Source organism: Thermobia domestica, chromosome 18, assembly GCF_964235325.1.
Source record: "Thermobia domestica chromosome 18, izTheDome1.hap1.1, whole genome shotgun sequence".
NCBI classification, from domain to species: domain Eukaryota; kingdom Metazoa; phylum Arthropoda; class Insecta; order Zygentoma; family Lepismatidae; genus Thermobia; species Thermobia domestica.
Genome location: NC_137471.1, coordinates 183,626,936 through 183,639,799, shown reverse-complemented (window position 1 = coordinate 183,639,799; position 12,864 = coordinate 183,626,936). Strand labels below are relative to the sequence as shown.

Below are 12,864 nucleotides of genomic sequence, written 5' to 3'. Positions count from 1 at the left end.
ATACTGCGTAATTGACGAACAAAGATCTGCAGGCAAGACTGGGTAAAGCTGGTGAACGTCTCACATCTTCAGTCAGCAATCGGTAGGTAGACATGGCTGACGGCCCTAGCTCCGTAGAGATCGGGACCCTGGGAGGGTCCAGTTTGGATTGGCAACAGATATCAGAAATGGCACAGTCATCAAGTGGACCTGGAAAGAATAAGATATAGTCTTGGATACATATACATGAACAGGAAATAGTGCAAACCCTGGCGGGATCCATAGGTATGCGGAGCCATTATTCTTATACAGCACTTCCACGAGTAGTTGGTTCGCAAAATAATTTGGTTATATCAATTGGAAGTCAGTTTCACACTGGGGTGTTCCAATGTATTGTTACTATTGTTATTATTATTATTATTATTATTATTATTATTATTATTATTATTATTATTATTATTATTGTTGTTGTTGTTGTTGTTCTGGCTATTAATAGGATTATTAGTATGAGGTGATACAGAGAGATATATGCAGTTATAAATCACTGGAAATATAACTGAGAGATGCTCGTTGTTATCACTAGGGTCCTTTAATCTTATTGTATATTTTACACAGTTCAGTTTACCATAGGAGTTTTAGTGTACCTGTTCGAAATTTACTCAGTGTTATATATAATTTTGTAACACTATAGTTGGCGAATATGAGAGCAATTAGGTATTTTTAGTTTATGGGGGACGACTAGTGTGGCTGACCATACATTCTCGTCTGTACTGTATTTAAAGCTTTGGTAATAAGAAGCGTAAGAGGCGTTTATTACATATTCGGGCTGTTTTCCACTGTGCATGTTGACTAACGGCATGTTCGCCGATGGTGTTGGACGGTGCGCTGACACACATCAAGAGAATCAGACCCGGGTGTAGTTTTGAGTTCTGGCTTGGTTGAACAAAGCTAGAAGGCAATAAGAAGGCTTGCTGTACGGCGATAGGAGTACATACTGAAGGGATTTTGAAGCAATATGGGTTTAGTGGAATCATCACCTAGGAGGAGAGTCTTGCTTTAGCTCTGGAATCGTAAAGGATTTGCGATGTGTGTCAGCAAGCAGCTACCCTCCGAGGCCAGTCTTCCAACTAAAGGGAATGACAAGAGGTAAGTCGAGATTATTATTATTAATTCTTATTAATATTAAACGTTCGTGATGCAATAAGTAAGTAGGAATCGAAGTACGGGATACTGTACTAAGGAGTTGTAAATAGTAATTTACTTATGGAGGGGGTTGACTATATGGGTCTCGGGCTTCAGTTTGAGAAACAGAGTCAACTCGACCTAGCGCTTTTCAGTTCGCTTGAGGATTTCAATAGTTCTATACAGTTGCAGCATCTCACGAGCAGGGAGAAAAACGCCTTCAGTAACTTCCGGTTGAGAACGATAACATGACTTGGATTCAGGATTTATCACATATGATGGCTTTTCTCCTCGTCAACGAGACCGGAAGGGCGTTGAGTTCTTGTTACTTACATTAATACTTGACTTTCACTGCGGTCCAGTGCGCGTTAACTCTACGAGAGGAATGGTGAATCTCGCATTATCAGGTAAGTATTTTATCTTATTTAGTTCATTATAACTACTGCACATATTACCATTATTTCGTTTGTTTTTTTTTTAAATATAATTTACTTAACAGAGATGCTCTATTTATCACAAGTTGTTTTTTCATCAGTATTGGTCATTCCTAGGTGGGGGGAACGGAACAACGAGAGCCCGTTCTGTCTTTATTCTTTTTATTATGATTCGAATTATTGAAGTCCGTGATTTCTTTGTATTTCTCATAATTGCATCTCATATTGCCAGCTGAAACACTTGCTAAGTTGACATGGACGTTACATAGAATTCTATTTTGAACTAGTCTTAAAATCAATTTCAAGTAACTCATCAATTAATTGTTGTCAGCTCCAATAAAGACAGGGGAGCACTGTTCCTGAATATTAATAAGGTTGTGATATGGAATCCGGTAGTAACCCGGCAATTTCGATTAGGGTATTTATTCTTAAAAATCAGAGAATGATTAAGGTATTTCTTACAGTCACATAGAACTGATAGAAGAAAAAGGAAAGATGCGTTATACTCAAACATGTGTTTGGAGCGTCTATTGCGCTCACTTCCCAAGGTGGCGGCTTCTCAGGGTAGTCCTCTCTCGCTCGTAGGCGGTAGGTAATCCATTTCTGCGGGTCCTGGCCATCTTCCTGTGGAAAGACACTTACCAACTAGGAAGAGGTTCTCTTCTTCTATACTCAATGTGTTCATCAGTCCCCGATTTCAACCCGTAATTAATCCTCTTGTTTTTTTTTCTATTTTCATTATTACTTTTATTATTTTAGCATCGTCTTAGACCTGTGACATGTACTGGGGGTGTTTGTACCATAACTGAATTAAACAGTATAAAGTCGCGCTATTCAGAATGTCTAGATAGTGAGAAAGTTTAATTTTCTGTCTTCTTATTAAACCATCATGAGTTAATCACACTGTAGAATATTACACAAATTTATCTTTAATGAGGTTCGAAAGTTTCAGTCATGTAATAATGAAAATGTCATTATTAAAGTACACTGTATGATGTCGTACTAGTCGGAATTCCGAAAGAGCTGATTAGCAACAAGCGTTAGTTATAAGGACCACATTGTGTTATATATAATTGATTTGTTGTGACTCTTTCAGATCTTTTCCGGGAGTTCCTGGTTCACACCTCGAGGAGGCTTCCAGATGAGGTTATTCCGAAGGGGTTTCGGACTCCCAATCAATTGGTTCAGTCCAACGAATGCTGCGGAGCAATTCTGAGGGATCAGGTGAGTATATATGGTCCTTGCTTCTCTTTCTTGCGGTCCCTTAATCGATTTCCACTCAGCAGCAGTATTCCCATGGTAATAAGTGGAGAGTGCAGTATGGTCATTAAATCAACCGGAGAGTACACGTAACGAGTGATATTGCGATCGGTTTGTCTTAAATTACACTATTTTCTCCTACTGTAAGTGTTTGAACGTCTGTAACTGTCATTAATGCGCGGTAATGTTCGTTAATCAACAAAGTCTTTAATCATCCCAGAAGAAACAGAACGCAATTACGTATAATAGAATTACCTATAATTATAAATTACCAATATAATTACCACCATAATTACCTCTAATTATCTATATTTATTATCTCTATTATTATCGATATAATATAATGACCAGTATAATTACCTATAATTATTTATGATTACCTATAAAAGTGTGATTAATAAACAGCATATAACTATTTACATGATTAAATATTATGAATCGAAAACAGCAAGTATGATTAATAAAGCAACATTTTTCTGACTTATTATTGCTTGGTTCGTTAATAATAAAAACAATGTCGTACATAGTTAGCATCACTAGAGTAGACACTTTAAAGCATGGGTCATGTGTAGCGAATATACAAGAGCATTGTTAGGGGAACCTGGCAGATCAGATCAATGTAAGGACCCGTATGATACATGCGAAAATTAGTAATCTTAAATCTAAGATCTTTAAATATATTTCTTAGAAACATAATTGGTTAGTAATAACGGAAATGAATAAGTAGAGGGAAATAAACATAGCCAAGCAAGCACTAACATCTCCATTTTATGGGATATAGATTCTCATAATGGAAGCAATAGAGCGTCGACAGACAATACATTTGTCGACCGCCAAGGCGCACGTAGTACATGTCGCCGCATAATTGCACGGGCGGAACATGGCTTGTATATCGTGGACACAGCAAATCTTACAAAGCGCAGAGCGATCGGTGGGAGTGTCGTCCGTGGAAGATACAATAACATAACTAGCGACCGGTACATCTTCGTCGGATATAGTAGTGTTCTCCAATGAAGAGTTAATGAACGGAGAAGTGGAGGGGGATGAGAGAGATTGTTGGTGAACTTGGTCGGCGAAGGCTTTACCCTTCTTGAGGAGGAGGTATGCACAGGAGGGGGCGAGTCGCGCATGTTCGATCCAAGGGTCATCTGTGGGCATCCATTGGTGAAGACCTAAACCACAATAATAGCAGATGACACCATCGCCCTTTCCAGTATAGAAAAATCCTGCTGTAGTTAGTGTCTCCGGTCGTTGAGTCAGGGCCAAGGGCCACGAGCCGCTGTTGTTCAGTAGGGTACTGGCGGTATACAGGGCGTCGGACTACTACTTCATAATCGGTGGATGTAGAAGTGGTGGGTATTGGGTCACGTTCTGAAATGGAATGATGTCTGAATTCGGGAAGAAGACTTCCGCAGACATCTCGCCCTTTACGACATGGTTTGTTTGAGGGAATAATGGGGTTGTTGTTGACGTCGAAGCCTCGCAAATAGGGGCAGTAAGGTGAATAGCATTTATGTTCTTTCTCGGCACAAACGCCGGGCTGGAACTCGCTGACCTCTAACTTACAGAAAATGCAAGCGACAACATCAGGAGGGCGGAGGAAATAAAAGCCAATGCGGGCGAGTGAAGCCGATGAAATGAAAGATACCGGCCAATCAGTGAAAGTGGCCAACCAGACTCTTTCGTCCCTTAAAGACACGGAAGAAGAAGAAGAAGAAATGTCAGAGTGACGGTTGTGTTGTGCTCCGTATTTTGGATAATTTTTACTGTTTGGTTTGTAATTTGTGCTACAAGTTACTTTTTTATATAATGGTGAGTACTGTACACTAATTTGAACTTATTCCTTTTGCGTTATTGTGTGCATACGTGCTCAAAACATAAATGTTAGTGGCATCAAATATATCGTTTTGAAAGGTAAACAAACAGTATTGCTAGTTACAAACTCAAACCTGTAGGAGCGAACTACCGATCATTCGAGATATCGAAGAATTAAAATGAGTCTGTGCTTGGACTGCGATAAACCTGTATCGCGGCAGGAAATTAAGGCACAATGCTGTGACTGTGTAAAATTATGTAATTTAAAGTGTGCTCAATTAGTTGAAACTGATCTTGAATATCTAAAATCCATCGGAGAGTATTGGCGTTGCAATAAGTGTAAAAAATCTCGTAGGAGCAGCATGCAATTGGAGTCAACTGTTCAGTCAGAATCACCAACTCTTGCAGACGTATTAAATCTGACTAAGGAACTAAAAGAAGAAATTGCAAAATTAAGTAAATCGCAAACTGAGACTGAACGTGAGCTGGGAAAATCTCTCGACCTGGTTCACGAAAAATTGGATGAAAGTTTGGAACATATAAAAAAACAGGATGAAAAAATCAGTGAATGCCTAGCTGAAATTGAGCGTTTAAATCAGGAGAATATAAACCTAAAAAAAGAACTTCAAGAGGTTAAAATGGATCTAGATGGATAGATCAATACGGAAGGCGCAATACACTTGAAATATTTGGTGTGCCGGAGAGTACAAATGAAAATACCCTTGATGTAGTGAAAAATGTAGGCCGTGCTTTAGATGTTAATGTTGTGAAGACATGGTAGATGCATGTCATAGAATGAAAAAAAAAATACCTCATCAAAAATTTAGTGCAATCGTAGTTAAGTTTGTGTGACGTTCGGATAAGGAAAAGTTTTTACAGAGGAGAAAAGTGAAAAGAAATCTGAACACAACACATTTGGGTTATACTATGAGTGAAACTATATATGTAAATCAATCTCTTAATTCCTATAGAAAGCGTATTTTGGTCAGGCAAAGAAAAAGAAAAATGAGAAGCATTACGCATATTTATGGGTTGATCAGACGGGAAATATCAAATTAAAACAAGATGATAGAAACGTTTTAATTCTTAGAACATTGGATGATGTACAAGCTTTGTAATACATTACTATTTTCAACATAATGGCTTTAAATGAGAGAAATATTTATTACAAAAATGTGAGGGGTATTAATACTAAATTGTATGATCTCTTGCTTAGTATATCTGCAGAAAATTATGATGTAATAATACACGCAAAAAAATGAAAGGTTACTAGTAAACAAGAAAAAGGTGGACAGTAACCAAGTTAGTTTGTCAATATATAGACAACAGAGTCGTGTGTCCCAGCAGCCAAGCCAAAAAGGTTAACGAGAGAAGGTGATCGTAACCTTGCGTTACAGGTTAACATTGCTAGGTTACAGTGTAATAACTCACAGGGGTACGCTAACCGATCACGTAGTTACCACTATCAATCATAGCCTGTAACCGGTAACCTTGTTAGTATGTTGGAATAACCGACTGCTCGGTTAACGAAACAGGGTGCGACAACTTTCTAACCGTGTATTTTGATTAGTATAACTTATTTAATAAATAACAGTAACAGATATTCACTCAGCCACGAGCACATCAAAAAATACAATACTAAAATAGATAATAACTACCTAAATTTATTTTCATTTGTAGTATGTACTTTTTTTTTCGTCATCCTGTTTAAAGGGTAACGCCCTACTTTTTTTTGTCCGTCGTCCCGTTTAAAGGGTTTTGCCCTTTCTTCGGGTAAGTGCTGCATATATAGAAGAGTTGATTGCACTTTAATGTGGTTGGTCTAAGAGATGTACATATTTAATATTTATTCATTTATTGAGTACACATACACACAGAGAGGTTATTGAAAGGTGAAAAATGACATATAATGAGGATCAAACATAATATGATGGGAGGCCAAGGGTGCCACAATAATATTGAAAAAAAATACAGTATTAGCATGCCGTGATGAATGATGGTGAATGCGAAACTGAATAATTGCAGTGCAGGGTGCAGTGGGCAGAGAAGTAGATGAAGATGGAATGCAGTGCTCTGAACGCCACATCACAGGGTTTTGTTAGTACTGACGAATGCAAGTTATCTTCTGTTCCTGGGACAATTCAGGAACTGATGAAGACAGAGGAAGCCCATGTTAATAGGTAGTTACGGTGCATATGATGGGTAGATGAATGATGAAAGTTCACGTGGTTCATAGATGTGAAAGATTTCGGGGTCCACTACAGCATCATTTAGTTGTAAATGATAGAAGGTCATGAAGTGCTGGAGAGGAGTATCGACGTAAGTTGAAGGTGCGTCGTGATCCCGATCGTACCGTAGGATATCAAGTAACATGGGATGCTGCTGGTCAATTCGCTTGCAAACGTACCGAGTACGAAGCTGTTCGAGATGATGCAATAAAGGTGGAAAATCAATCAGCTCGTAAAGTAACCGTGTCGGATGCGGTAAGCTGATTCGATGTGCTAGACGTAGAGCATGACGCTCTAGGATAGCCAATTTCTGATAGAATTTTGGCGGTGCGGATGTCCAGCGAGTGTGTCCATATGTTAATGTACTGCGCATAAAGGCTTTGTAGGTATTAAGTACTGTTAATGGTTTTAGCCCCCAGGTTGTACCGACTAAGCGCTTGAGTAGGTTGAGCCGATTTTGTGCTTGGCGTACGATCTTGGTGAGGTGTGGATTCCAGGTAAGTTTGGAGTCAAATATGACACCAAGATAAGTCAGTGTATTTGACGCCACGACAGGCGTATGATCTACTTGAATGTTTAATCGACTTGGATTTCGGTATATTCGTGAACGGCGTCTACGTGGCAGGAAAACAATAGCCTGAGTTTTCGCAGAATTAATACTTAATCGCCATATATTACACCAGTGAACGAATGCGTCAATTGCCGTTTGCATGTTTTTACTGATTGATTGCACTGTGCGGGCCGTCGTGAAAAAGGCGGTGTCATCAGCAAACTGGAATATGCTTATGTTCTGTGGGACAACAAGGTCGGCAACATACAGTAAGTATAAGAGAGGAGACAGTGACGAACCTTGAGGAACGCCAGATTGTAGGAAAATCGGATGAGAAAGTGTTCCGTTAATAGAGATATATGCTAGCCTCCCTAATAAGAAGGAATGTATGAACCTGATATATGAAGATGGTAGTAGATAGTTATGGAGTTTGTAAAGTAAACCAGGATGCCAAACTTTGTCGAAAGCTTTCTCTAGATCAAAGGCTACCAGACAAGAAGGAAAACTTGTGTTGTATTGATTATAAATAGCCGTGGATAGTCTTAATAGTTGATCCAGGGTACTAAAATGAGGTCGAAAACCGGCTTGGTGAATAGGAAGTAGGTTATGAGTTGCAAGGTGATCGTGCATGCGGCGGACTAGATTTCGTTCCAAAATTTTACAGAGGCAACTGGTGAGATGAATAGGGCGATAAGACTGGACGTCAGACGGAGGTTTCTTAGGTTTCGGAAACAGAAGAACTTGTGAGTACTTCCAGTCGATTGGAAAAAATCCAGTTCGGAGGATGAAAGTATATATGGTGCTGAGAAACAGAAGAAAAGAAGGTGAAGCTTGCCTGATGAGAACATACGTAACAGAATCAAATCCTGGGGCAGTGTTGCGTTTACGGAATAATGTTTGGCGAATATCGTCTGGTTGAATCGGAGTGGTAAGTTGATTATTGGGTTCCAAAGAGTGGTTGGTAGATGGGCGCAGAAAAGCAGAAGATGGATCTGTAAGTCGGTTTATTGACTTTTGTAGGCGTTGCGGTGTATACCAACCTGGGAGAGGTGTAAAAATATCTTGAAAGAATGAAGCAAACGTATTAGCTTTATCCATATCAGTGGTGACTGCCTGATTATTTTGAACAATGGGGTATGGTGTGCGGGAAACTGTCCCTGTGAGTTGATGGAATTTGCGCCAATATTTACTAGGGTGTGATTCACTTGCAAGTGTGTTACAAGTTTGAATCCAATGGCGCTTCTTATATGCAACAATATAGTTATGTGTAATTCGAAGATATTGGCGATGAAGCCGAAGCGCTTCAAGATTTCCTGTAGTGAGATACTCGCGATGTGCTATACGAGAAGCGGATATGAAAGGTAAATAATGAGGAGGCAATTTTGGTTTATGCAATTGTATTTCTGTTGTAGGAATAGAACGTTGTGCTGCTTCTTGAATAGATTCAGTAAGATGAGCAATTGTGTGATCAAGATCGTATTGTGTTGTAGGCATGAGTAATTTATTAACAACAGTGTCCAGATCGGAGCGATATTGTTCCCAATTAGCGCGTTTGTAGCAGTATACCTTCTGAGGAGGTAGTTGAGATTGAGAGCGAGAAGAGCAGTGAAGTGTAAGTTTGATAGGCACATGATCACTACCAATTGAATCAAGCACATCGATATGAATATTCTGTGAGAGAGATGTTGATGTGATGACAACATCAGGAGTAGTATTGCTGACGGGGCGTGTAGGCTTCGATAGAACATGGAACTCAGCAACTGTTTCAGTTTGCAGAAAGTCGAGAAAGTTATTTTTGTCACGCTGTGACCGGCTATGAAAGTTTAGATCTGCCATGATAATATAGTGCCTAAAGGTAGAATCAATATATCGAAAGAAGTCGTAGTTGAGTGCTTTACCTGGACGAAAATATATGGTAACAAAGGTGACAGTGCGGCCTCGAAAATAAATAGTCGTGACATTATGCTCAGATAGGTGCAGTGTGAGCGTTAATGGAACCGTGACTTCCCGATAAGGAAGGCGTTGGCTAACACCTATAGCTGTTCCTCCATAGACTCGTGGACCAGATGGAGCATCATGTCGGAGTAAGTGATATTTCGGAAAGTAACAGTTGAGATGTGGTGCGAGGTACGTTTCGTTAAGTGCAAAGGCTGCAATTTGTTCTTCTTGAAGAAGCTGCGTAAAGAGCACGTGGTGTGTTAAGACTGATCGAATGTTAAGAAAAAGTAAGCTATAAGCCATGATTATATGTAGTATATAAGTGTTTGTAGCAGTACCCATGTTAAACGTAGACTTCTATTGGTTGAATTTGAAAGTGAACTGTAGGTCCGGAATAGGTAGCATGAAATTGTAAGTTAAACAATAATTTGGCTGCGTATATTATCTGGTTCAGGATGTGGTTGCGATCAAAAGGGTGAATATTTTGTAAAGAAATAGTAAGGAAGCGTAATAAGTCTTCAACGGTTATTGGATGGCGTAAAGAATTTGCTGGCGGGGTTGGTGTGTCAACGGAACGTATCGGTACAACAAGCTCTGGCTTAGCAGGGTCGGGTTTAGGCTTAGCTTTACACTTGTAGCTATAAGTAGGATGTCTTTCAGAACATCGGTCACAATGTGGTGGTTCCTTAAGATTTGGACAAGTTTTGTAGAATGTTCAAGTGAACAGTAGCCACATTTGATGGTATTTGGACACTCAGATGTCGGATGAGAATTGTATTGTTGACATTTCTCGCATCTAACAGGTAAAGGTGCTGTTGTGCGAGATGGTTCAACCTTGTAACTACGCCGGTATAGATATGCACCGTTGAGAAGAAGTTGGTCGATCAACTGTTGTTGATCAGTAAGAACACGGACTAAGTATGTTGGACCCTGGTTGTTCTTAATGCGTATACAACGTTTGACAGGTAGTCCTTCTTGATGCAATTCCGAGTAAATTTCTTCATCGGTGAAGTCAGGTTCCACGCCACGAATGACGACAGATAACATTGGAGGACGCCGTGGTGGAGGTGGTGTTTTCCGTCCGCTCGAACTTAAAGTTGATATTTTTGCTTTTATTCCAAAAATTTCGTAAGTGGCTTTGTTCCGGACGTGTGTGGCGAAGTTTGGATTGGTCGATTTGAGAATGATGCCTCGACGTGTCTTAATGATTTCTCGTATTTCTGGACGACGAACGTACTTTACTAGTTGTTGAAATACAGCACGTACTGAGTCGTATTTTGTATCATAATCGGTTAACAAGAAGTTATAAATTGTTTCTTGGTGTGGCATTGATTGATGTTCAGAAGAAGTGGACGCCCAATCCATATTAGTACTGACACTATTAGCAGCAATAGGATCTGCGATGGGTGTAAGTCGTTGTTTTTTTTTGGGTCTAATGTTTGCTCACCATCGGAAAGAGATCGCGAACGAATGCGTTGTCCATTAGTTACACATGATGCATAACTTGTAGGAACAGCTGTGGTAGATTGTACTAGATGTGTAGTACCAGTAACAATTCGCGGTTGCGTTTTCTGCCGACCATGTGGGCCAATATTTAACGGAGTTGTCTGAACCAGATTCGATTGTCCGAGAGCATTGCCTGAGTCCGCCATAATGATGATGAGTACTAGGGCCGAAGCCCAAACAGAGATGAAAGAAGATGAAAAGATGATTAGATGAAGTTCAAAAATCAAGTAACCCTTCGAAAGCGAGAACTTTCGTCAATCCCCTAAGTGTAGTATTTGTGTTATGCTCACAGGTACGTTTTGCAATACCTGGTCCTCGCTGACACAATAACAGACACAAGAGAGGCTAGGTTTCTTGGTAAGGTATGGACGCCCTATTTTTTTTATTTTTTATTTTTTATTTTTTTTTTTACCATGCAAAACCCGTAGAAGGGAATACCTTCTCTTGGGAGTGAAGTTAATGATATAGGGAAACTAAGGATAAAATGGAAGGGCAAAGAGGTTTTATTTCATTTATTTGATATCTTTATTTATTCATTATATAGTTATCTTTATTCATCAATTGATTAACAATAATCGTCATTCAACGTATTCATTATTTGTCATTGTCTATGTATGATGAGATGAAAGATGCAGTGCAAATCAGACGCCACAACACAGTGATATTGGTTAGTTAAACAGATGAAGGGTTATCTTCTTGTGCCGGGGCGACTCGGCACATAATGAGAGACAGTATGATGCCCTTGTTATTGCGAATTAAGGTGCAAAAGATGGATAGATGTTGGGTGATAAATCTGGTGGTTGATATGCTAATAGATAGTCGTCTATGTGTTCGTCAGGATGGGAAAGAACATACATTGTAATTAAATGCTGAAGGGGTGTAGGTTGTAGACGGGGTGGAACGTCTTGTTCAGCATCTATACGTATACTACTGCAAAGGATGGGATGGCCTTGCCTCCAACGAGTAGTGATGTATCTGGTACGCAGTTTTTCCAAATGAAGAAGAAGATGTGGAAACGGAATACGATCATATAGTAGCCGGGTAGGACTAGGCAGTTTGATGCGATACGCCAGGCGTAATGCGTGTCTTTCAATGATCTGGAGGCGGGTGTAGAATTTGTTACTGGCATTAAGCCATGCGATGTGTCCATGAAGTATAGATGGTCGTATGAAGACTTTATAAGTATGTAACACAGTCTCTTGATGAAGGCCCCATGAAGTACCGACTAATCTCTTCAGAAGATTCAGTTCATTTTGCGCTAGAGATATGAGATGCTGAAGATGTCCACGCCATGAAAGATGGTCATCAAAGATTACACCCAAATACCTCGCTGTACGTGTGACAGAAATGCGTGTACCTGCTATGGTAACATGTAAAAGAGATCTATTGCGGCGGACCCGACTGGTACGTCCTGATGGTAGGATGACAAGTGCCTGTGTTTTAGTGGAGTTGATTCGCAATCGCCAAGTATTACACCAGTCACAGAACTGATTTATTGCCTCTTGAAGTATACTATTGATATGCTGAATAGATTTCCCACAGGCAAGGTAAGCAGTATCATCTGCAAAAGTAAAGGTGTGGATAGGGTCAGGAGGAACAGGCAAATCTCGAACATATAATATATATAGGAGTGGCGATAGCGCTGACCCTTGGGGTACACCAGTAAGTGGGAAAATAGGAAAGGATAAAGATGAATTAATGCAGACATATGCTATGCGATTGGTAAGATAGTGATAAACCAGTCTGATATATGCGAGTGGTAGTCGTAGAAGATGAAGTTTGTAAATTAATCCATCGTGCCAAACTGAATCGAAAGCCTTTTCCAAATCAAATAACAATAAACAGGAAGGTTGGATGCTATTGAAGTGGTTGGTAAGAATAGTGGTAAGTTTGAGTAGATTATCACTGAGACTGTAGTTGGGGCGAAATCCAGTTTGGTGTAGAGGAATGTGATTGTGGAAGAGGTGAGTAT

At 39.7% G+C, this 12,864-nt stretch overlaps 1 long non-coding RNA gene across 1 annotated transcript in view; it reads left to right on the top strand.

Moving 5' to 3' along the window:
• Positions 1–1,449: 1,449 nt before the first annotated feature.
• LOC145676044 (uncharacterized) overlaps positions 1,450–12,864 on the top strand; it is a 60,058-nt gene continuing 48,643 nt past the window's right edge. The window contains exons 1-2 of the long non-coding RNA XR_014129270.1: positions 1,450–1,568; positions 2,692–2,819. This is a non-coding gene — a long non-coding RNA (uncharacterized LOC145676044). The remainder of the gene's footprint in view (positions 1,569–2,691; positions 2,820–12,864) is intronic.